This window comes from Helianthus annuus, chromosome 3, assembly GCF_002127325.2.
Source record: "Helianthus annuus cultivar XRQ/B chromosome 3, HanXRQr2.0-SUNRISE, whole genome shotgun sequence".
Taxonomy (NCBI): Eukaryota; Viridiplantae; Streptophyta; class Magnoliopsida; order Asterales; family Asteraceae; genus Helianthus; species Helianthus annuus.
In genome coordinates this window covers 156,719,450-156,745,974 of record NC_035435.2, presented here as the reverse complement: position 1 = coordinate 156,745,974, position 26,525 = coordinate 156,719,450, and the positions used below count along the sequence as shown (strand labels likewise).

The 26,525-nt window shown below is 39.8% G+C and overlaps 1 long non-coding RNA gene across 1 annotated transcript; it reads left to right on the top strand.

Moving 5' to 3' along the window:
* Positions 1-819: 819 nt before the first annotated feature.
* LOC118490222 lies at positions 820-1,745 on the top strand. The gene is made up of 2 exons (XR_004888700.1): positions 820-1,279; positions 1,685-1,745. It is a non-coding gene; the product is annotated as an uncharacterized LOC118490222 (long non-coding RNA).
* Positions 1,746-26,525: the final 24,780 nt, after the last annotated feature.

Below are 26,525 nucleotides of genomic sequence, written 5' to 3'. Positions count from 1 at the left end.
CAAAATTGTGAAATTATATGAAAGTTGTGGGTAAGTATGTATAGAAGGTGCTTATGGTGTAGCCGTTAGCAAAATAATAAGTTAAGTGTGCTTAAGGTGGAGTCCACATGAGAATTCGGATTTGAATGTATGGTTTGGTAAAATTATGCATTAAGAACTTGTACCTTATGCTTCAATGGTGTGATGCTCGCCACGTAGTTGATGCGCTTGATTTATGGTGATTAAGAGTAAATGTGTACGAATGTGAAATGAATAGTTTATTGATAAGTGATAATGTTGGACACTACGTCAAAACTGGGCTTTAGCCACATTTTTTCCAAAACCGCTCTGCCACACATATGAGAAAATGTGTGACTAAAGGTTATTTATAATATTTTAAAATACTTCTAGCCACACAATTTATTATTAACGTGACAATTGTATACCGGTTCGAAACCTTTAGCCACATTTTTAAGAAAATGTGTGACAGTTACTAGCATGTCTTGCCACAGCTTAAAAAATGTGGCCAAATATAACCTATTGTCACGGTATTTGTTTAATTTTTTAATTAATGTGACGGAAACACATTTTTTTTAAAACCTTTAGTCACACTTTTTATAAAAAAATATGACAATCACTAGCCACGATAGAAAAGTGTGGCCAAATATTACTAACCGTCATAATAGGTTTTTAATGATATGGCTAAATGATGATTTATATAAACCACTTAAAGAGTATTGATTATTTAGTCACTTATAAGTTTTTTTAAGTGGCTAAACATTATCAACTGTGACCGTAAAAAATGTGGCTATACTTATTCTATAGTCACACTTTAATTTATTTAGTTTACGTGACCAACCTTTTCACTTCTTTACCCCCTCCATTTCTCCTTCCCCAACCATGTTCTGTGTTTCAACAAAGCTACCCAGTCTCTCTTTCATCAAAAACCCTAATCCCCAAATCCCAGTTTCACCCAAAATTCAATATAATAAGCCATTTATTCGATGCGATATAACAAGGTCTAAATGAGCATATGCCAATCGGAGAAAAGGAAGCTTAAATCAATATAACATATTAAGCCATTTATCCGAGGTCCGTTTCGAGGTGTCTGAATGGTGGTAATTCGGTTGTTGTTTCTGGTGGTGGTGATAGTGTGAATTTGTTCTAAGAGGCGTGGGAGGTCTGTGTCTAAGAGAAATTACGGTGATGATGTTGGTAGTGCAGCAAGGGTTGTTTCGGATAGTGATTGAGGAATAGGCGGTCTATTTCGGTTGTTCAGCATCAGATTAGTGGCTCCGAGGTATAATTTGATACTTAATTAGTTAATTGTATTCTGTTGCCATGTTTGTAGAGTGTTTACATGAAGTGTTAGTGAAATTAAGTGTGTTTGTTTAGTGCTTTTGGTTTAATGATTAAGAATAATGCTAAGTTTATAAGAGAATTTCATGAAACTAGACCTTATTGAAGGATTAGTGAGATACTGGATTTTTTATTAGAATTTCAAGATTAGGATTTTGTTTTTGTTTGCTACCATGTTTCCAGTTTTAATCAAGGTTAGGTTTTTATGTTGTTTTTGAAGTTTATATGGTTGAATTATGTTCTGTTAATGGTGACTTTCAGTTTTATAGGCTTTTTAAACTTGGTGTTCTTGTGATATATCTGTAGCATGATTTTGATCATCATTTTCTTTTGGAAAAATCTACAGTTATCATAAAAACCGAAGGCAATCGCTACTTCTGCGAGTTCTTCTGTTAGTGAAAGAGAAGTTGTTCTCAAAAAGCCTGTTAAATCTACTTCTCAAAACGGGTTCGGGTCAAAACGGGTCAATTCCAATAAAGGGTTGTTCTCTAGGAAGAATTCTCCCGGTTCGTTTTATTGCCATTAGGGGTGCAAACGAGCCGAGCTACTCGTGAGCTACTCGAGCTCGGCTCGAAAAAAAACTCGAACGAGCCGAGCTTAAACGAGCTCGAGCTCGAGCCCGAGCCTAAAAACAAGCTCGTTTAGTAAACGAGCCCGAGCCCGAGCTTCGCTTATCAAGCTCGAGCCGGCTCGCGAGCCTAATCGAGCTTTCTATTTATATATATTTTTTATTAATATATTAAACATATATTTATATAATAATAATTACCATTTATATAAATATAAAAAATAACGAAATTATATATATAATAATAATAATTATTATTATTATTAATATAAATTAATTAAAAATTACTAAACGAGTCGAGCCCGAGCCGAGCTCGAGCTTGAAGAATTACATTCGACCCGAGCTCGAGCTTCCGAAATAAAGCTCGAATCGAGCCGAGCTCGAGCTCGAGCTTTCATATGTTATGTCGTGTACGTATGTAAGATGATAATTTTGATTAATTGAATGTTGAACAATGCGGTTGTCGAATGTAGAGTTATGAAAACATAAGTATGTGTATATTGTTTATGTGACTAGGTGATCATGTAGTTGTATGTGTTATACAACATTGTGTAGGAAATTTATATGATGTCATTGATATGGTCTATTATATCAACATAAATGCGTGTTCGAAATTGGAAGTTATATGCTAGAAGGTTGACTTTCTGAAAGTCAACAGAGAATCTATAGCATGGTTAGGCATTTTGACACAAATATAAGAATCGAGAGATCATGGAATATGTGTTAGATCAATTATGTGTTATGTGTGATAACGAATTTAGATTTCAAGGATATTGAAACTATGTGGTTGACCAATCATGTCGTATGCGTGTTAGTGAAAGTCAATGTAGATAAGAGTTGCAAAATGTGTGTTAATATGAATGAGCATGATACTAACATTATTATGGCATGACGGCATGAAAGAATAGGAACCACACTAGCATGGACCAAGCATGGAAGGCTAACGGGTCAAGATGAGGCAAGCAAGCGGGTATGAACACGGATGCACAAGGTAAGTGATTTCCGTAATCACTTCTTAGTTTGTTTAAGTAATATAATGTTTTAATTAATTAAACATGATGTTGAGATCAAATATGTGATGAAGTCCTTCGTCGTAAATGATGGGAATAAAGTTGACCAAAACGCCCATGATGGGTATATTGGGCAAACGATCTTAAAAGTAGTTTAGAAACAAGCTAATCGATTGGTGTAATGTTTTGGTCAAGTATGAAAGTGAGGAGTATGGGGTTTTGTATGTCGTAGACCTTTTTATGCACGAATACCCATAACGTGTAACACCCCAAAGATAAAAGACACAATAAAGAATACGTAGTAATATGGTACCTAAATGTGGGATCCTAAAGAATATGTAGTAATATGGTACCTAAATGTGGGATCCTAAAGAATATGTAGTAATATGGTACCTAAATGTGGCATCCTAAAGAATATGTAGTAATATGGTACCTAAATGTGGGATCCTAAAGAATATGTAGTAATATGGTACCTAAATGTGGGATCCTAAAGAATATGTAGTAATATGGTACCTAAATGTGGGATCCTAAAGAATATGTAGTAATATGGTACCTAAATGTGGGATCCTAAAGAATATGTAGTAATATGGTACCTAAATGTGGGATCCTAAAGAATATGTAGTAATATGGTACCTAAATGTGGGATCCTAAAGAATATGTAGTAATATGGTACCTAAATGCGGGATTCTAAGTTAAGAATTTCCTTAATCCGGAGGTAGGATTTTAAGTTAATATGATAGAATGTGAATTTACAAGCATGTAGGAAGAAACGAGAGGTTAAACGGTTCAAAAGTTATGCGCGTTTTAGCGCGTACGAACGACAATACAACATCAGTTTGCCAGACGCCTTATTTAGCTGTTTACGGGTGTTTCTGGCTACGGGTAAAGGCAAGGCCCGTCGCCGACGCCGACGGCCTTCCCAAGTCCCAAAAGCTGAAATCTTGTTATTTAAGTTAATTTATGTACCGCGGGCTTCGGTTTGATATCCGTGGACTACGGTGGACTTTCCAAACATGATTTTGATGGTTCCTTAGATGTTTATGGGCTATAAAGCTAAGTCTAAGACCCATGTTAATAATGTATGATTATGTAAGAGGTACGCGTGATCTAGTACGTGTTCGTTAAAGTATGTACGTATGTAGATGTGTATGTATGCATGTATAAAGATATGTACGAGTGTATGCATGTACGTAATGATGTAGGAAGGGTATGTATGTATGTAGAGGTGTATGTATGTATGTATGCAAATGTGTATTTGTGTATGTATGGGAGTACGTGTGATCGTAGGCATGAATGTAGAGACGTATGAATGTAGGTACGTATGTAGAAGCGTATTTATGTATATATGAAGATACGTATGATAGTATGTATGTATATATGTGAAGGCGTAGAAATGTATGTATGTATGCAAATGTGTATTTGTGTATGTATGGGAGTACGTGTGATCGTAGGCATGAATGTAGAGACGTATGAAAGTAGGTACATATGTAGAAGTGTATTTATGAATATATGAAGATACGTATGAGTGTAGGCATGTATGTATTGAGGTATGGATGTATGCCAGAGTATATGTAAGTATGATTTTGGATACGTTAAGTGTTAATGATATTAATCATGTACCTGGAAAACGAAGATTTACGCAGGTACATTATTGAAGACTCACAAGGGAATGGATACGCTAATGATATGCTTAAAGTTAGAGAGAAAGCTGAATGGGAAGTGTACATGTATTGAGTCTTGTTTATGTATTGTATTCTAATGTGATGAATATATGTGGTGAGTGCAGGTTGTACGAATCACGGGTGGTTATCACGAGGAATAGAGCTCGAAGAGCGAGTCACAAGCTAGATTGTACGGGAATAACTGAATATGTATTATTAGTAATCAGGGCTTATGCTTAATTTTTTTGTAAAAGATACATATTAAAACGTACTTTCAAGTAAGTCATGACGTTAATAATGAAAGAAATTTTATGGCACGGGTTTCCGCTGCGACTTTTTGTCAAATACGAATTAGGGCGTAACAATTACATAGATTTAGGTGCCCTATGAATATAAAATGTTATTTGCATGTTTTGACAATTTGTAATGATCAACATACACGTTATATAAATGTTTTGGCAACTTTTTGAAATTGAATTTGAAAAAAATGTTTAAACGAATCAACGTTAACGCATACCGACCGTATTTTCGTCAGTTCCACATATAGTAATTGAAAATAAATGAAAAATACTGAATTGTATACGGGCCGTATAAAAATATACGCCTCGTATGCCGTCATCGTATATTAAGTATACGACAAAATTAAAATAAATTAAATTACTGTATACGGGTCGTATACTTTTATACGACCCGTATACAAAGGAAAAAAGATCGTATAAGTTTTATACGACCTCATTTCCGGCCTCAACATTCCACCAAAAATTCTCTCAGTTTTCTCTCGGATCGTTCTTGGACAGCGTTCTTCGACGTTTTTGGCGTTTTCTTCTCGTTCTTCCTATACGGTACGTTTTCGTATAGTAAACTTTCAAATTCCGTAACATGTTAGATTATGGTCTTGTATAGTAAAGCGTAGATAGGCGTAACGATTACGATTGTATAATTCAATTTGAAAAAAGAATTTGAAACAGAAAATTGTAACTGATTATTCAAGTGTATACGGTCGTATAAATTGTATACAATCGTATAATGTTTGAATATTCAAACATTATACGACCGTATACAGTTTATACGACCGTATAATCTTGAATAATCAAAGGTTTTATGATCGTATACATTATATACACTCGTATAACGTTTGAATATTCAAACATTGTACGATCGTATATTTATATACGGTCGTATAATGTTTGAATATTCAAACATTATACAAACGTATATTTTATATACGGTCGTATACTTGTTGAACGTTCAAACATTGTACGAGCGTATATGATATGTACAATACGTTCGTATACAAGAACAGTATTCGTATAATACGTTAACGATAATCGTATAGTGATTGCTAAGTTGTAATTGTTATTTGTTACAGACGATATGGCTGAGTCATCAGCAGCTGGTGCGGCCCGTAGAGGTCGAGGTCAGAGTCAGGGTCAGGGTCGGGGCCGTGGATGTGGACGCGGACGGGGACGTGGACGTGGATAGGAGGAGGATGTTGTGCCCGATTTTACTGAGACGGGGCGGTTTCTTAGAGATATCCCCCGAGGTACGGTTGCCTATAGGGTTTTGGGCAAATTACGGGAGATTGTGCTGGATGCGCCTCGGACCATAGATTTTCAGTTTTTGACCGATATTGGAGCGACCGGTCGGGTCCGGGAGCTCATGCCAGCTAACTCCCCGTGGGACCGCTTATTTGATGCCGCCGCAGAGCGGGCCCACAGAGAGATTACTTTAGAGTTTTTATCTACCTTTTCATTACGGACACCCGGGGTGGGGGTTTTCAGCATTTTTTGACGACAGAGGCCGTAGCTTTTATTATTTGCGGCAAGACTCAGAGGATGACACTTCCTCAGTTCGCTGTTGCCTTGGGTCTGTACTCACAGGAGGACTCAAGGTCCCGCACATTTTTTGATGCGCCAGTCAGCACGTCCACTGACGTGTTGTGGCCGTATTGGCGCACTATTGGGTTCGGGGAGTTCGCGAAACCGAGTCAGCGATCCCCGAAGGCACGGGCGACTGATCTTTACGACCTGTTACACCGATACCTACATCGGCGTATCGCCGTGACGATCGCCGGTCGTCATGATAGCAGGGAATGGGTCACCCAAAGTGACCTATTCTTCTTGCACGACTTACTTACCGGCGGGAGGGCCAACTTGGCGTACAAGTTGGCCGCATATCTCGCCGAATACGCTTTTAAGCGACCCTCTTCCCACATCAGCTGTGGGGCCTTCGTCACCCGTTTGGCGAAGGGTTTCTTTCGCCTCCTGTCCCCGCAGGTGGCAAGTGATATGACCCTGACACGCCAGCTTGACAGGGTTGGGAGGGACACAGCCCTATCGATGGGTTTGGCTCGCGAGGTCGAGGGATGGCAGCTGGTTTGGGCTTATGGCGTGGGTGAGGGACCCCGTGGAAAGGGTGGTGATGAGGAGGGAGACGAGGGAGAGGGAGACGAGGGCGGGGGAGGCGAGGGCGAGGGAGAGGGAGGCGACGGAGAGGGGGTCGCTCATACTGTCGATCGATCACAGGTAGCTGCGGAGGAGTTACGGGGTGATCGCCCGTACGTTCGACGCAGCGTGAGACAGCGTGTGATGCCTCCACCGGGGGTGGAGGAGAGACTCGTTCAGGTCGAGTCGGATGTAGCTGCAGTCAGAGGGGATTTAGCTGCAGTGAGAGAGGATGTACAGTGGATGGTCGAGGCGATTGTGGCTATGCATTCTGCCGCGCCCCTACCTCCACGAGCTGGCGCTGCACCACCGCCGTAGCTGCTTATTGTATTATTATTATTATTATTATTATTTTGTTATTTTACGTTTGAAACTTTGTAAAAGTTTATCTTTTTTTTTTCGTTTTAGATGTAAAACATTATAAATATTAATCTTATGTTTAGATATTAACTTGTTTGTTTAGTAATTGTTGTCGTAGTTTATCATAATCATATCACATATTTATCGTTTTACATAGTGGAAACTTACTAAACATTATAAATACGTTTAACTAGAAACTCGTAACATAATCCGATATATACAATACTATTTTAAAATTTACAAAACTTATTAAACGGTTTCCCGATTGCAACAAAAAATTAACTATTCTATACATATTTATCGTTTTACAAAGTGGAAACCTATGAAACATAATAAATACGTTTAACTACAAACTCGTAACATAATGCGATATATAGAACACTATTTTAAAATTTTCAAAATTTATTAAACGGTTTCCCGATTGCAACAAAAAATTAACTTTTCTATACATATTTATCGTTTTACAAAGAGGAAACTTATTAAACATAATAAATACGTTTAACTACAAACTCGTAACATAATCCGATATATACAACACTATTTTAAAATTTACAAAACTTATTAAACGGTTTCCCGATTTCAACAAAAAATTAACCTTTCTATACGGGCTATACGGGCCGTATAACATTATACGGCCCGTATACAGATTTCAAAACTAAAAACCCTTGTCCAACCTTCGAAACAATATGCAAGTATGTATACGACCCGTATATAATATACGTCCCGTATACATATAAAAACAAAAAAAAACATTCCACTCATTAAATTCTGTGCATAAACATTTTCTACGGCCCGTATAAGTACATACGGCCCGTATACAAATAGGGATGTGAAAATAAGATTATAGGGGTGTGGAAATAGAAGACCCCTTTTAATATTGACAACTCTATCTCAATTGTATATAATTATTATCCGGGTAAATTACTGTTTTGGCCGTTGTGGTTTAGTCAGTTTAACCATTTCAGTCTAAAAAGAAATCTTTTAACATATCAAATCTTGAGGTTGCATTTTATAACCGTTTTGGTCCTTAACACTAACTTTGTTACTTTTTTACAGTTAAGTGTAAAGGTAATTAGGTCACTATATACCATAGGGGCTGTTTTTGATAATTATAAAGTTCTTTTATATTTAAGAGATTATTAATGCAATTACTCAAGTTTGTTTTATGAGTTAAATACATAGTTAGTCTCTGTGGTTTACACAAAGTAACAATCTAAGGTACTAATAGTTTAAAATCACTTCTTAGGGTACTAACTTTTCAATCTTTAACATGTGGGGGTATTAACTTTAATTCCCTAGTTAACTATTAGCACCTTAGATTGTTAGTTTGTGTAAACCACAGGGACTAACTATGTAATTAATGCCCCCACATGTTAAAAAATGGAAAGTTAATACACCAGGAAGTGATTTTAAACTATTAGTACCTTAGATTGTTAGTTGGCGTAAACCACAGGGACCTACTATGTAATTAACTCTTTTATTTTATTATTTCGTTATTTAACGATTATATAACAAAATAAGTTTTAAATATACAAATAAATATGTATTTTCATTAACCGTTTGTTTTCATAAAAGTCGTTTTAAAAAAATAATTTTTTTACATTCTGTTTAGACCATCTATCGTTTTCAAAATTGTTCTTTTTTAAACCATTTTGTTTTTTTTTAAATCATTCATTTTAAAGTCGTTTGTCTTTTAAAGTTTTTCAAACACTTTATTTTATACCATTCTTTTTAAAACCATTTATTTTTAAACATTTTTAAACAACTTACTTTTTTAAGTCGTTCACTTTTTAAATTTTACAAAACGACGTGTATAAAAAAAAGAAATGTAAGTTTTAAAAAAAAAAAAGAAACATTCTAATAAAAAGTTTGCAAAAGATCGTTCATTTTTCAAACTTTTTTTTAGAATAGTTTATTTCTTTTTCAAATCGTCCATTTCTTTGTACTGTTTGTTATTCAAAATTCGTCATTTTTTAACCTTTCGTTTATTAAATTCGTCCGTTTTTTAGTACCTTACACTTGTTAACTTATTTTTTTAAGGTTTTATTTTTTTATAAACGTCCTGTTTTTAATCTCCGTTTTTAAACCAATCGTTCGTGTAAAATCGATTGTTATTAAATTAATTTTCTGAAGTTCTTTTTCCCTAACGGCTAAAAGTAAACTGACTACAAAAATTCAAAAATGAACGTTTTCAAAAAGGGTGCTAAAAGAACGGTTTAAAAAGAAACGCTTTTAAAAATTAACGACTTAACGAATTGCTTAAAAAAGTAAAAAAAAATAATTTTAAAAAGAATTGTATAAAATGAATCGTTTAAAAAACTTTAAAAGACAAACAACTTTAAAAAGAATAATTTTTAATAAACAAGCTGTTTAAAAATTAATAATTTTAAAAACGATAGACGGTTTAGAAAAAGTTAAAAAAACAAATGATTTTAAAAACGACGTTTATCAAAAACAAACGCTTAGGGGTTGTTTGGTAGCCTCTGAATGGTCATTAAGAAGCTACCTCTTAATGGAACCATTAAGAATTTTACCAATGAGAAGGTAGAAGAATGTGACATCTGATGATTTACCATTCAGAGGTTACCTCTTAACCATTCAGACTTGAGGTTACCTCTTATTCATTCAGAGGTTTTAAACCATTAAGAGGTAGCATCTGAATGGTCATTAAGAGGCTACCAAACAACCCCTTAATAAAAATGCATATTTATTTGTATATATAAAACATATTTTTTTAAATAATAATCGTGAAAATAACGAAATAATAAAAAAACTTGAGTAATTACATTAATAATCTCTTAAATATTAAATGAACTTTGTAATTATCAAAAACAACCCCTAAGGTATATAATTACCTAATTACTCTTACACTTAACTGTAAAAAAAGTAACAAAGTTAGTGTCAGGGGTCAAAACCGTTATAAAATGCAACCTCGGGGTCTGATATGTTAAAAGATTCCTTTTTGGGCTGAAAGCATTAAACTGGCTAAACCGCAGGGGCCTAAACAGTAATTTAGTCTTATTATACTTAATTAAAGGGCTTTTTTATTTAACTAAATGTTTTTTTAACAATTCTTTAAATGTTTTCACTGTCAATGTCTTTTTGGTATTGTCATACATGATATTGGACGCTAATGCATTCGAAAATTTCTATTTTATATATGTTTCGGCATACCATTTGTAATGACCGGTATTTCGCTTTCAGTTTCTAATTTAGGATGTATTTTAAATCACGTTAAAAAACCAGCCCATGCAATGCAGGGGATCAACTCTAGTTTAGGTTAAAGTAACTTATTTTCCATAAAAATGGTAATGAAATTTCTATAAGGCTATAGAGTGTGGTCATGACCCTCAACGTCAGTGTCATGTCACTCACCTCTAATCAACCATCCAAAACCACTACCCTAAGGGTGTGGTCATGACCCAACCATTATCCCCTTATTTATATTAATTTATCTTTGTCTAAACAAAAAGGAAATGATTTCTTGAAAAAAGGAAAGGAGGACAATGGTTGTCATAGTGGATCAAGCAACGGGGTGGTGTATGTCACACCCCCAAAATCCCACCCGCGGAGTACCACCGCTTGGAGGCGTGACGTGACCAGGATCAAGCCACCAATCATATTGAACAAGCATATAATAGTTAAAGTAGTTCAAAAACCCAAATCAATACGATTGATGTTCAAACCAAACTTTGTTTAAGTAGCGGAAGCATAATAATGAAAACCCAAAATAAGTTATAAGTTCAAATATTGTTCACGATCCGTATCCCACAACGACCTGCTCCTCCCTGTGCAAGCTCCATAAGTACCTAAGGTCCTGCAAGGCATGCAGCAGAGAGTCAACAACTAGTTGAGCGAGTTCACAGAAAGTAAGTTCAGTAATAGTAATGGTATAGTAAGCATTGCGTTCGTTCATTCAGTCATGTATCGTATTAGTTCGTATCGCAGCCCTCTAGGCATGTATCCGAAGATTAAGGGAAAGTTCTCAAGTATTCTAGACTATGTATATTTGTATCGCTGGCCACCCTGGCATGTGTGCGAAGTTTTAGTATATGTAGTTCGCAGCCTTCCTGAGGCATGTGCGCGAAGATCAGTCATAATATCGCAGCCAACCCCTGGCGTGTGTGCGAAGATCAGTTCAAGTAGGTATACTAGTCTAGCCGTATCTTATCCTTTACCATCCTCACCCTGAGGACCATATCATTAGGTTCCATTAACTAAGTACGCACAAAATAATCATCCAATCCCATTCCCACCCTGGGAACCCCATGCCTTGGTTGTGTGAACTCACCTTGGGTTGCTCGGCAGATACACAGAAAGTACAGGTAAGCTAGTAAGTGGTCAACCACGTCCTATCATGGTTATTATACAAGTCAGGTTCGTATTCAAGCACGTATGTTCTACATGTATTGTACACAAAAGCAATCATGGCAATTCACATACGTATCAGCAGTCCAATAGAAATCAGATAACAATTCTAAGTATTCGGCCAAACAGTTAGGCTATAACAGTGCAGGTCCAATAACAGGTATTGTTGGTCTCGAGTCGACTATCGGTCTCGAGTCATATTGGTGTCGAGATCTCGAGTCGCAACGAAGGAGGTTTCGAGTCGCAACGGAGGTGTTCTCGAGTCGTAATAAAACTGGTCTCGGTTTGTCATGGTCCGGTCGAGACTGTTTGATCTCGAGTCGCAACTGGACTCGCAACCTCGGTCTCGGGTTATCATGCTCAGGTCGAGATCACACGGTCTCGACTCGCAACCGTGTCGAGTCTATCAAATTGTAACAGATTTCCTGATTTCATGCTCATGGTTTCCGTGATATCAGTTAACAAGTTTGGCAGTTTCACAATCCGATTAAACAACAATCAATTCAGAATCAAACATATTGATCAACCCTAATCATCATCTAATCAAGAACAATAACAGTTCAATATCCTATGTAACATATATTCGGATCATGTGATTAACGAATTCAAGAACTAGCATGCAACCCTAGTACCATGCCTATGAACAATATCTATCAATTCATATGAACATGTAGCCGAGATTATCAACATACCCCGATTCACTTAGCACATACACAAGTTACAATCCGAATCATATAACACAAAAACAGGTTACATCTAGCTTCAACCGATTCTATTGAACACGTATGGCCGACTCAAATCATTCAGATTACATACGTGAAGAACAATCCGATTTACATGAACATGAGCAATAATACATATGAATCATAACATCAATCAAGCATGACACAACCATAAACACACTAACCGATTAATGGTAGTAAGAGGGTGATCCGAACAAGAGTCTTCGGTTGCCTTGTGCCGTCTAGTTTGAGCGAGAGGGAGAGAGAGAAGAGTAGGGTTTTTGTGTGTGAAGTGTTTTGCCAAAAACAATTGAGGAGTCTACCCCCTTCCCTAATGTTATTCGTGCAAAGAGAGTGGGCCGGTCCTTCACGGGCTGCCCTTGGTCCGTGTGCAAACCATACGGCCCAATGGCCTTGTGTGATTGATCCATGTTGTGCGGTTTTAGTTCGAGTAACATGCATACAAGCATTTAATTCGTAACATACAATAGAAACACATATCACGTAAACATGCATTCATTCAATTAAAGTAGTTCACATAACGTTACGAAATAGGTCTAAAGTACGAGTTGTCACATTATCCCCAACTTAAAAGAAATTTCGTCCCGAAATTTGGTACGCACTCACTGAGGGAATTTGGTAAGTTGTATCGTTCGTTCACTGGTTTTCCTGGGGTGTCACATCCTCCCCCCGTTGATCTGGAATTTCGTCCCGAAATTCCGAAGTTGTAGCTTCAGCCTCAGTAGTGGTTGCGTTATTCGTGAATAACTGGGGATACTTTTCTGTCATCCTGTCTTCGCGTTCCCAGGTGTACTCTGGGCCACGTTTGGAGTTCCAACGAACCCGAACAAGAGGGATTCTCTTGTGTTTGAGGACCTTCACATCCCGGTCCGTGATTTCAACTGGTTCCTCGACGAACTGCAACCGCTCGTCGATAGTGAGTTCCTTAAAGGGAATTATGAGGGTCTCATCTGACAGGCACTTCTTCAGATTCGACACGTGAAAGACATTGTGAACTGCGCCGACTTCAGCTGGTAAGTTTAGCTTGTAGGCCACCTTGCCTATTTTCTCAGTGATCTCGAACGGTCCGACATATCGCGGATTTAGTTTGCCCCGTTTGCCAAAACGGACCACACCCTTCCAGGGCGAGACTTTAAGTAAAACCCGGTCCCCGACCTGAAATTCCAAAGGCTTCCTACGCTTGTCCGCGTAGGCTTTCTGACGGTCGCGTGCTGCCGCCATGCGTTGTCGTATTTGTGCAATCTTTTCTGTGGCGTCCACTACAATCTCTGGACCCGTGATCTGACTATCCCCCACCTCTGCCCAACAGAGAGGTGACCGGCATTTACGTCCGTACAATGCCCAGAATGGAGCGGCTTGTATGCTGGTGTGATAACTGTTATTGTATGAGAACTCCACCAAAGGGAGGTGCTTTTCCCAGCCGTTGCCGAAATCAATAACGCATGCCCGAAGCATGTCTTCAAGAGTTTGGATCGTTCGCTCAGACTGCCCATCTGATGTGAGTAAAATGCAACATATAAATTACATCAAATGAGGCATAAAACTAACCCTTTTTAAGTACTAATGTTGGAAAAAGTGTGCTTTTGTCTTCCTTTTGTATTTTCAGGGTTAAAAGAGCTTAAATGAACAAAAGAAGCAAAAATGCAGCCAAATCCAACATAAATACAAAGAAAAGGAAGAAACGTGGCATGCCTGACTCATCGACAGCATCTCCCAAAGCAAAAACAAGAAGAAAGCTGAGCATGGGGCTGTGCCCAGCTGAGCATGGGGCTGTGCCCAGCTGAACACGGGGCTGTGTCCAGCGGACACGGGGCGTGTCCAGCTCAACACGGGGCCGTGCTCAGCGAGCACGGGGCAGTGTCCAGAATGGTCAGCCCTGGCACAAAAGACAAAGTGGTAGAAGCTTCTATTGCCCACCACGGGGCCGTGCCCAGCGGACACGGGGGCGTGGTCAGAGTGCTGCAGGTGCATTTATTGTAATTGCGAATTACAATTAATGAAGAGAGAGAGTGTCAGACGGGCACGGGGCCGTGTCCAGCGGACACGGGGCCGTGCCCAGGCTTCTGTTCAGCCTATAAATAGGAGTGCTTGGAGCCATTTCTACTCATCCCTTGGCACACCACCTCTCTCACACCTCATCCACCACCCACCACCACCATAACACCATCATCCACCACCATCATCCATTGTCCATCGTAGAGTGTGTGAGTCGTCTCGGGATCCAAGATTGATCGTAAGAGTTCTTGACAATCAAGGCCATGTTTGCCTAAGTCTCTTACATCACTTGGTGAAGACAAGTGTTTAGTATAATACTTTTTATTTTTAATCTTTTGCACTTTTTATTTGGTTTTGTATTAATGACTTTAATAACTAGTTACTTATGTTGAAGGTGATCTTTCCTTATCGTTTGTCCGTGGTGTCTTGGCATTATTTTACTGTCTATATAAAATAAAAGATTTTCACCATTCATATCTCCACGGTCTATATGGAGGTATGTTGGCTACCTGGTCGGGGGTTAAGGGAACGGTTTGGTAAGGGTCTTGCCCTTGTTCAGCGTTTAGAGGTCCTGCTTGGGACCTGGGTCAAATTTAGTAGGATCTCCTTCAATGCCCATAGGTATTGGATGGCGGGGATCCAAACTCTTTAACCCCCTCATAAGTTAACTACTATTAATACTATAACCCGGCTATTTAGGACTGTATCCCTGCTGACTCGGACTACTTAGCCGAGGGTAACGTCACCGCCAAAAGCGGGGCCTACCATAATTTGCATTAATAACTTAATTCATTATCTTTCAATAATCCGACCCTTTAGGATTGTATCCTTGCTGACTCAAACTACTGGGTTGAGGGTAACGTCGCCTTCAAAAGAGGGGCCTACTACAATAACTAAGATAATCTCTTAAACAAGTGCAAAAGTGCGAAAATAATCAAAGGTTATACTAATACACGTGTCGGGTCCAAGTGATTCATCTTGTCTATCTGTTTTTATTTTATTTTATTTTTCAGCATTTAGTTAGTTTTTATTTTTCTTAGTTTAAAACATTTTTCTAACTTTTTGATTTGGTTAGACGTTGAGGATAAACCGGTATTAAAAGCTCTTGTGTCCTTGGACGACCTCGGTATCTTACCAACACTATACTACGTCTACGATGGGTGCACTTGCCCATATGTGTGTTTAGTGTTAGTGAATATCGTGTTTTATAAATTTAAAACTTGGCTAAAAGTGTAAAAAGGGCTTAATTATATATTAAAAACATATTACACCTAACGCACATCAAGTTTTTGGCGCCGTTGCCGGGGACACAAGGATTTTAAGAAAGCTTAAAATCGACGGCCTAATCAGTTTTTCAAAACCTTTTTAAAACGCGCGCATTTTTCTGCATTTTAGTTTAGTTTTGCATTTACAGTAGCCTGAACACGGGGCCATGCTCACTGAACATGCCCCCGTGCTGCATATTTTTAGAGTAGATACCCAGATACAGAGTCTGAACACGGGGCCGTGCTCACTGAATACGCCCCCGTGCTCAACGTGACCAGTAAATTTAATTAAAACGCCCAGATACAGACCCTGAACACGGGGCCGTGTTCATTCAACACGGGGCCGTGTCCAGCCTCTGTTTCCGTCTTATTTTTGTTTTCTGGTCCCGAGACTCAGTTGTGGTCTGTTGAGTGATTCTTATGGATCAATACTCAAGAGGCTACAACTACACCTATGATGAGGATGATTATAGGGGTAATTATTGCACTAATTGTCGTAACGCACGCTCGGTTCAATATAATAACTCATATCAACCATCCAATTCATACAACCACTATGAGGAGCCCAGGTACGAGCCATCAACTTCATACACATCCTATGAAGACCAAAGGTATGAACCTCCTCCCTCATACTCATATGTTGATGAACCAAGGTATGAGCCTTCATACTCATACTTTGAAGACTCAAGATATGAGCCACCACCTTCATACTCTTATTATGAGGAACCATGGCGTGAACAACCCACCTCATATGAGTACTATGAAGAACAAAGTTTCGACCCTTATCCATCATATACTTACACTGAAGAACAATGGTGTGAACCATCTACTTCATGTGGGTACTATGAGGAACCAAGGATCGAACAACCGGATTCAAGCTTTGAGGATCCCAATTCTTTCTCACTCACCGAAGTAACCAATAGGATATTGGAACACATTAAAACTATCGAACGTTGCATAAAAGAATCTCGCGCAAGGGAAGAGGAGTCCCGCGCAAGAGAAGAATTAAATTTTAATAATAACGTAGAGATAGTTGAAAATGTAAAAATGGAAGAACAAGAAAGTGAAAAACTGACACATGAGTTAGACAACGAAAAAGGTGAGGTCGATAACGCTAAAATTCAAGAAGAGTCTAATTTTGAAGAAATTAATCTCTTGTCACCTTCTTCCAAAAATCATTGTTTAGTACCAACTCATGCTATGTTTTTAAAAGAGTTAAACACTAACACTAAAATTGAAGAAATGATAAGCGTTAAGTTAACTAATGATCAAACCTCGCTAATAAAAGAAGATCCTTTTGAAATTAACATTACACCGGTTCCATGTTTCTTTCAAAATTCCTTTATTAGTAATATCACCATTGATAAAGATCTTTGTGTTAACATAATGCCTAACTACATTTTTGAAAAATTAAGTATTAGTGATTTTACTCCACTTCAAATACCCATTTTTCTATCCGATCGGAAAGTAATAAAATCAATCGGTGTAGTTGAGGATGTCTTGGTTCAAGCAAATCAAATGGTTATTCCAACCGACTTTGTCATCCTCGATGACGCTCCTCTTGTCTTGGGAAAACCTTTTGTGAAAACTCATGAAGCTTTGAAAAACCGGAAATTTAACAATCTACCTCTTCAATTAGGGGCATTCAAAAGGAGCATAGATCTTGAGCGCTCAATGAAATATCCTTTTGGCAATGACGACCCCCTAATTGAAGATGAGCCAGAGCCACCTGATAAGGTGGGTCTAGCCAAGGACCCTTATAAACGTGGCGCACCACGGAGGCATTCCGCGGAACTATCCGTAGTTTAGTTTAGATTAACCTTTATGTTTTCTAGTTTAGTTTTTAATTTTCAGGAATAAAACACACTCGGGATGGTGAAGGACACTAAGGGAAGCTTGAACCAACACCCCAAGCACAAAAACAGAGCCTCTCGACAATTTTTCTTCATTACAGCAAGTTCAGCACGGGGCCGTGCTCACCCAACACGCCCCTGTGCCCAAAAATTTGCAGAAATGCCCAGTTCAGGTACCTGGACACGGGGCCGTGCTCACTGAACACGCCCCCGTGCCCAGCCTTCTGTTTACTTTTGGTACTGGCAGTCTGGACACAGGGCCGTGCTCAGCCAACACCACCCCGTGTTCAGCTACCCAGTACCATAAAATCTTGTTTTTAACCCACTTTTACACATTTTAATCAACCGAAAAAATTTATTTTTGGGACACATTGAGGACAATGTGTAATTTAAGTGTGGGGGGATACTAAAACCTTGAATTTTGCAAGTCCTATTAACAAGCCTTACACAAAACTCTATTGGAACCGCTAATCACCCCAAATTTTTTCAAAAACTTTTCGTTTTTTTTACTTGTCTTGGTTTAATTTGGGAATAACAATTTCTAAAAAGGTTATATTTTTACACATTTACAACCGATAGCGTCGTGATAAAAAGAACCAACATAAGAAAATTATGAAAAGGCATGACAAATCTAGTTAAAATTTAATTATATATACTTGATCACATTATAAACCCATTCCCACAAAAGTGAGTTTTGAGCCTTTATTGAGCATACAAATATACATCTTTAAACTAAATGCTCATTTTTCGTTTCTTGTGTGAATAGCCGCTTGGTTTCTTATGACTCTAGAACTTGCCACGACGATACATTCCCGGTCCTTATCAACTTAAACCCGAGTAAGTAAATGATGGAGGCATTAGGACTAACCCTTTTTCTTTCAACACCATTATTTTTCTTTTTTTTACCACCTACCCAAAATCCCCCTAGTTAACCCCTTTGAGCCTAAACCTTTTCGTTTCTTTCCCCAAAACAAACACCCTTTACCCACCAAAACCTTTTTCATTTTAAACCCTTTATTTTAGTAACAAAGCTCGGTTTTCTTGTGACACAAAAAAAAGAAAAAAGAAAAAAAAAGAGAGATGAAGTTAGCAATAAACAAACAAGCTCAACAAAAGAAACCTTGTTTGAAAAATGCTTCATTAGAAAAAAAAAAGTGAAAAAAAAGAGGAAAAAAAACAAAGTGTTTTACGAAAACCGATGCTTTTTACGCTTTTCGCCCTTTTACTAACCACTAACCCAACCACCCACCTTTAGCCCAAGCCTAACCCTTCACCCAAAAAGTCCTCTTGATATTTACAAAGGTATAAAGTTAAAAAGGAGGAGGATTGATTGCTTGGCAAGCTTATGGTAGGAATAAGTTCCATGCCGCTCTCGAGTGATCCACTAAAAAAAATACACCTTCGGCCGAGTGTGAGTGATTTCTCCCGCGAGGTATGTGAACTTGTATATAAATGAAATTTTATAAAGGCATGTTATGCCCAAATAAGTAATTTCTCTTATGAAACGTTCTAAATAAATCATAACGAATAGGATTGTAAGTAGTATAAAAATAAAACCCAATAAAGATCTTGGATTCCCGACACTCAAGACAAGCCCAAAACCTTCTCTTCTACCCATTCCATTTGGGAGTGTAAGCCACATATTAAAGAGTTTTGCTTGAGGACAAGCAAAGATTCAAGTGTGGGGGTATTTGATGTGAGTAAAATACAACATATAAATTACATCAAATGAGGCATAAAACTAACCCTTTTTAACTACTAATGTTGGAAAAAGTGTGCTTTTGTCTTCCTTTTGTATTTTCAGGGTTAAAAGAGCTTAAATGAACAAAAGAAGCAAAAATGCAGCCAAATCCAACATAAATACAAAGAAAAGGAAGAAACGTGGCATGCCTGACTCATCGACAACATCTCCCAAAGCAAAAACAAGAAGAAAGCTGAGCATGGGGCTGTGCCCAGCTGAGCATGGGGCTGTGCCCAGCTGAACACGGGGCTGTGTCCAGCGGACACGGGGCGTGTCCAGCTCAACACGGGGCCGTGCTCAGCGAGCACGGGGCAGTGTCCAGAATGGTCAGCCCTGGCACAAAAGACAAAGTGGTAGAAGCTTCTATTGCCCACCACGGGGCCGTGCCCAGCGGACACGGGGGCGTGGTCAGAGTGCTGCAGGTGCATTTATTGTAATTGCGAATTACAATTAATGAAGAGAGAGAGTGTCAGACGGGCACGGGGCCGTGTCCAGCGGACACGGGGCCGTGCCCAGGCTTCTGTTCAGCCTATAAATAGGAGTGCTTGGAGCCATTTCTACTCATCCCTTGGCACACCACCTCTCTCACACCTCATCCACCACCCACCACCACCATAACACCATCATCCACCACCATCATCCATTGTCCATCGTAGAGTGTGTGAGTCGTCTCGGGATCCAAGATTGATCGTAAGAGTTCTTGACAATCAAGGCCATGTTTGCCTAAGTCTCTTACATCACTTGGTGAAGACAAGTGTTTAGTATAATACTTTTTATTTTTAATCTTTTGCACTTTTTATTTGGTTTTGTATTAATGACTTTAATAACTAGTTACTTATGTTGAAGGTGATCTTTCCTTATCGTTTGTCCGTGGTGTCTTGGCATTATTTTACTGTCTATATAAAATAAAAGATTTTCACCATTCATATCTCCACGGTCTATATGGAGGTATGTTGGCTACCTGGTCGGGGGTTAAGAGAACGGTTTGGTAAGGGTCTTGCCCTTGTTCAGCGTTTAGAGGTCCTGCTTGGGACCTGGGTCAAATTTAGTAGGATCTCCTTCAATGCCCATAGGTATTGGATGGCGGGGATCCAAACTCTTTGACCCCCTCATAAGTTAACTACTATTAATACTATAACCCGGCTATTTAGGACTGTATCCCTGCTGACTCAGACTACTTAGCCGAGGGTAACGTCACCGCCAAAAGCGGGGCCTACCATAATTTGCATTAATAACTTAATTCATTATCTTTCAATAATCCGACCCTTTAGGATTGTATCCTTGCTGACTCAAACTACTGGGTTGAGGGTAACGTCGCCTTCAAAAGAGGGGCCTACTACAATAACTAAGATAATCTCTTAAACAAGTGCAAAAGTGCGAAAATAATCAAAGGTTATACTAATACACGTGTCGGGTCCAAGTGATTCATCTTGTCTATCTGTTTTTATTTTATTTTATTTTTCAGCATTTAGTTAGTTTTTATTTTTCTTAGTTTAAAACATTTTTCTAACTTTTTGATTTGGTTAGACGTTGAGGATAAACCGGTATTAAAAGCTCTTGTGTCCTTGGACGACCTCGGTATCTTACCAACACTATACTACGTCTACGATGGGTGCACTTGCCCATATGTGTGTTTAGTGTTAGTGAATATCGTGTTTTATAAATTTAAAACTTGGCTAAAAGTGTAAAAAAGGCTTAATTATATATTAAAAACATATTACACCTAACGCACATCACCATCCGTCTGAGGATGATATGCTGTGCTCATGTCTAACCGTGAGCCGAAAGATTTGTGCATCGCTTGCCATAGTTCTGACGTGAATCGTGCATCCCGATCCGAAATGATGGAGGTGGGCACCCCGTGCCTCGAAACAACTTCTTTAAGATAGATGTCTGCGAGAGTGGAGAACTTATCCGTTTCCTTTATAGCTAGGAAGTGTGCAGACTTGGTGAGTCGATCCACGATCACCCATATAGTATCATTCCCACGCTGGGATCTGGGTAGGCCTGTAACAAAATCCATGGAAATTTCTTCCCATTTCCATTGCGGTATCGTGGGTTGCTGAAGTAGGCCCGCTGGTTTCTGGTATTCCACCTTAACTCTCGCACAGGTCAAGCACTTGCTGACATAGGTAGCGATGTGGGCCTTCATGCTAGGCCACCAATAAGTAGTTCTAATGTCGTGGTACATTTTGTCCGACCCTGGATGTACCGAGTAGCGAGACTTGTGAGCTTCATCCATTACCAGCTCGCGTAGACCGCCATAAAATGGGACCCAAATACGCCCCGTTACATAGTAGGCGCCATCTGCCTTCTGTTCTAATCGCTGTCGTGAGCCGCGTAGGGCTTCAGCCCTGACGTTTTCTGGTTTCAATGCTTCTGCCTGAGCACCTCGTATCTGTGCAGGAAGGCTAGACTGAATCGTAAGCTGTAGCGCTCGCACGCGCTTAGGTAGTGTGTCTTTTCGACTGAGGGCATCAGCCACAACATTGGCTTTGCCTGGATGGTACTTGATGGCGCATTCGTAATCGTTCAGAAGTTCAACCCACCGTCGTTGACGCATGTTCAAATCCTTTTGCTTAAGGATATGCTCGAGACTCCTGTGATCGGTGTAAATCGTGCACCTGGTACCGTACAGGTAGTGTCGCCATATCTTAAGCGCGAAAACAACAGCTCCCAGCTCTAAATCGTGTGTCGTGTAGTTCCGTTCGTGAGCCTTGAGTTGACGTGAAGCGTAAGCGATAACCTTATCCCGTTGCATCAATACACATCCAAGACCCTGGATGGATGCATCACAATATACTACGAAGTCGTCCGTGCCCTCTGGCAATGAGAGGATAGGTGCACTGAAAAGTCTATCCTTTAAGTGCTGGAAAGCAGTCTCCTGGGGCTCTCCCCAGCGATAGGTGACACCCTTCTGTGTCAGCAGCGTAAGCGGCTGAGCAATCTTTGAAAAGTCTTTAACAAACCGTCTGTAGTAACCCGCCAAACCCAAGAATTGGCGTATTTCCGTTGGCGTACGTGGTGCAGGCCAGTTCCTGATCGAGTCTACCTTGGATGGATCGACGTGAATCCCATCCTTGTTTACTATGTGGCCTAAGAAGTGGACTTCACGAAGCCAGAAGTCGCATTTCGAAAACTTAGCGTACAGTTGTTCCTTCCGTAGGAGTTCCAAAATAAGGCGTAGGTGCTGCTCGTGTTCCTCCTGACTCTTGGAGTAGATTAGGATGTCGTCGATGAAGACAATGATGAACTTGTCAAGATAGGGTTTGCACACCCTGTTCATAAGGTCCATAAATACGGCAGGCGCGTTCGTAAGCCCGAATGGCATGACCAGAAACTCGTAGTGACCGTAACGAGTTCTGAATGCTGTTTTGGAGACGTCCTCCTCCCGGACTCTCAGCTGATGATAACCTGACCTCAGGTCTATCTTCGAATAGTAGCACGACCCTTGCAACTGGTCGAATAAATCATATATGCGTGGAAGAGGATAACGGTTCTTCACCGTCACCTTGTTGAGTTCACGGTAGTCGATGCACATTCTGAACGTACCGTCTTTCTTTTTCACAAATAGTACTGGAGCTCCCCAAGGCGAAGAGCTTGGACGAATGAAGCCCTTTTCCAAGAGCTCTTGTAGCTGCTTTGACAATTCTTCCAATTCTGATGGAGCTAGACGATATGGTGCGCGAGCTATGGGTGTTGCTCCTGGAGCGAGCTCGATTTGAAATTCGACCTGACGGTGAGGCGGTAATCCAGGTAAATCTTCAGGAAACACCTGAGGGTAGTCGCGTACTACTGGACTATCCTCCAGCTTCTTTTCCCTTGCTGATGCGTCTGAAACGAGTGCCAAGATTGCGGTGTGACCCTTCCGCAGACACTTCTGAGCCTTCAAGAAAGAGATGATGCCTACCACTGCACCACTCTTGTCACCTTGAACTTCGAGAGGTTCTTGACCAGAACGTGGAATACGAATGATCTTCTCACTGCATAAGATCTCTGCCTGATGTTGGGACAACCAATCCATCCCTATGACGATATCGAAACTTCCCAAGACTATGGGAATAAGGTCGATAGAGAAAACTTGACCGGCTAAGACGATACTACAACCCCTGACTATCTGCGTGGCTTCTAAACTCTTACCATTAGCTAGTTCTACGACGTGTTTGGTGTTTAGGGGTGTTGATGTACGTTTTAACAATTTACTGGCTTTCACAGAAATATAACTTGTATCCGCACCCGAATCAAATAAAACAGTAACATAAATATCGTCGAGGAGAAACTTACCCATAACCACATTGGGATCGTTCACTGCATCTCCTCGTCCTAACACGAAAGCTCGACCCCTTGCCTCGTTGCCATTGTTGTTGTTGTTTCCACCGTTGTTGTGCCCGTTGCCCTGGTTGTTGTTGTTGTTGCGGTTCTGGTTCTGGTTCAACTTAGGACAATCACGTTTGTAATGACCCTCTGCCCCACACTGGAAACATCCCCGGTTTCCACGCTGTGGTTGCTGCTGCTGTGGGTTTTGAGGAACCGGTGGCGGAAGTTGCTGATTCTGGTTCGCAGGTCGTGAGCTCCTGCAATCTTTGGCTTCGTGCCCTAGCTTGAGACATCTCTGACAACGTTCTTTGCGACACCTTCCACTGTGGTGTCTGTTACACTTGTTACATAGTGGGTGAACTCCCCGGTATCCACCCTGCCCCTGACTGCCAGGCGATTGCTGACTCGAATTCTGGTAGTCATTTGTCCTGCGCTGCTGTGCTTGAGACTGAACGGAAACTGATCCCCTGCTGGAATCCCCATCCCATTTCCGTTTGTTTTCGTTGGGTGTAGCAGAAGTAGCAGCTGGAGTAGTAGTTGCACTGACGCGTTTGGGCAGCTTGTTCTGTTCTACTGCCTGATCTGTGAGTCGATGAGCAAGACGCTGGATGTCTTGGATGTTATCGAGGTTTGCCGATGTAACATGGCTCTGGATCTCTGGCGCAAGTCCCTTGAGATACAACTCAATGCGCTTCACTGGAGGGTCCACCATAGTTGGACACAGAATGGCCAGTTCGTTTGACCGCTTTGTATAGGCTTCAATCTCTAACCCCGTCATTTTCAAGTGATAAAGCTCGTTCTCCAACTTGTGGATGTCATCACGCGTGCAGTATTCCCTCTTAATGAGTTCCTTGAAGTCGTTCCAGGGTGTGGCGTTAGCAGCTGCCAACCCTAAAATCTGAACTTGGGCGTTCCACCAAGTTAGTGCTATTCCTTCTAGCGTGCCAGTGGCGTATTTCACCCTGCGAGCCTCAGGGCATTCACACATCTCGAACACAGACTCGAGCTTTTCAAACCAGTGGAGGAGTCCCACTGCTCCTTCCGTGCCACTAAATGTGCTGGGACGACAGTCCATGAAGTTCTTAAAAGTGCAGACAGGTTGCTGCGCTGGTTGACCTATTGTGTATGAATAGGACAAAGTTTAAATACAAGGGCTAGTTTAGGAGTGAAGGATCTAAAGATCCAAGTGTGTGCTATACTGCAGGGTATACTACCTGCTTGAGCAGCTGCAAGTGCCGCAGCAACTTTAGCTTGAACGAGAGCCTCTAGCTGGGCTTGAGTCATGTTAATTTGTCACACCCCGATTTCCACGTGTCACCGGTGGGCCCGGTGTGGGGTACAGTGACGTAGTTGGCATCGTCATAGACAATCAGCACAATATAATAATGCACAGCGGAAGCAGAAAAGATACATTTCAACTTTTAAATAAATTGCAATAATAAATATCACAGTAGTTGAAACGGATCCACAGGCGGATCAAATACAAATAAGATAAAATATTGTTCAACGGATATTTGTCGTCCGAGCTTGCGAGACTATAGTGGACGCTCTTAGGAAACAGCCAGCCTAATTTCGTATAGTACCTGCACTTAACCTTTTGGGAAAAATACGTCAGTTTACACTGGTAAATACAAATCGACTGACTCATTTTGAAAATGATTGAAAATTTTTTTAAATGCACAAGGCATAAATATTTTTATTAACTTGGGATAATTATATAATATAAACTTGTGAACGATTTACATGCACTCGTATCTTTGGTGGCCCGGGATCTGCTGTCCGGGCTAAGAATTAAATGACACACCACATTAAAGAGTTATACACGCCGAGTGTACGCCTACACCCCGTGCTCTGGTCGTGGCCATCTCGTAAGATAATGCCAAGGATATCCGGGACACGGTCAATAACCCCCCAAAGCCTTTAAGTAAGACAAGACTGTTTAAACGAAGTCGCACAAGCTATTCAAGACTGTACACCCATAAGGAGCAGGACTTGTGCGCCCGATCAAGCGGTATTTTAAATACCGTACCCCAAGCCCGTATAGGGAAAATAAGTCAAATGTATTTACCTGAGCAAGTATGTAACACAAACGGTAAGTGTGGTAGCTTTTACTGGGCCTCCTAATCTGGAACAAAGGTTTATAATTAACCTATTAGATTCCTAACGGGTCTTTTATTTAAGCCTAAGCTTTGACCGGTTAGTTTTAAGAATGATACGGTTTACGCACGATTAAGCGAAAGACCGGATAGAATGTGATTTAGACCCGACAAGTTTGAATACTTGTATAATATGGGTATACTAAATACATTCTGGATTTTGAAATAAAAATGATATCGTTTGACCCGTTTCGGTCAATTTACGCAAACTAGTTACGTAAACCGAACCGAACGCGAAAAGGGCGATACGGGTAGACCAATGATTCAAATGCAAGTTCCCTGATATAATATGCTTAAAATATGATATTATATCAGTAAGTTATGTTCTATATTGCCCGGAATAATTTTAAACCCAATTTATGCCTTAGAAGGGCATTTTGGTCATTTAAAAGATAATAAAAGAGTAAAATTAGAAATCTGAGTTTCGGGTCTGGTTCATACAGTAAATATACCTCATTTAACATATTATAACAGTAGGGTAAGACCCATATATCAAATTTATCATTTAAAACCAAACTATGCACCGTAGGGGTATTTTAGTAAATTCACAAGGGCTAAAAATGCCAAAACTGGAAATCTGAGATCATATACTTATACTTACTGTTATTATATGAAAATATGCTAATTACATCAGTAGGTATAAGTCTTACACGTTTAAAACAAGTATAACGCTTACTATGCGCTTAAAACGCTAAATATGCGATTT